The sequence below is a fragment of the Centruroides sculpturatus genome, unplaced genomic scaffold (assembly GCF_000671375.1).
Source record: "Centruroides sculpturatus isolate CEXI.00-Female unplaced genomic scaffold, Cexi_2.0 scaffold367, whole genome shotgun sequence".
NCBI lineage: Eukaryota > Metazoa > Arthropoda > Arachnida > Scorpiones > Buthidae > Centruroides > Centruroides sculpturatus.
Window position 1 is genome coordinate 670,526 of NW_019384575.1, and position 538 is coordinate 671,063.

Sequence of the window (538 nt, forward strand, 5' to 3'; positions counted from 1 at the left end):
GGGGGCGTAGCTCAGATGGTAGAGCGCTCGCTTAGCATGCGAGAGGTACCGGGATCGATACCCGGCGCCTCCATATTTTTTCACCTTTTGTACGTCGCAAAATATACCCGTCCTGTATTACTTCATACGAATTTAATCCATATATTATGCAAAAATGGGCTCTGTGCCATCCGGAGGAGGTTTTAATAGCTTGTTTAGCTGTGTTAATTTCGCGGAACCCTCGAATTTACAATACAAATTGAAGAGTGATTACTAACTTATCCAATGATTGATATAAAAGTATGATACTTTGTTTAATATTAATGATGCATACATGCAAGTGATGCTCTAGGCAATAAGCGTGTTACTTTAAAATGAATTTTATTAATTAATTTTTTACATAACCCATCTTTCTTTTTAAATTAAATCTTAAAATTGAACGTTATTTTTTTATTTTAGTAAAAAAAAAATATATATATATTATTGCATTGCCATGTTGCATCAAATCATATAAGTCAAGTAGGGAGTGACTCCGGAGGTGACTTTCTATCCCTATTTA

General features: G+C 34.0%; 1 non-coding gene across 1 annotated transcript; it reads left to right on the forward strand.

The window, feature by feature from the left end:
• On the forward strand, window positions 1-73 carry Trnaa-agc. Its single transcript has one exon. It is a non-coding gene; the product is annotated as a tRNA-Ala (tRNA).
• Window positions 74-538: the final 465 nt, after the last annotated feature.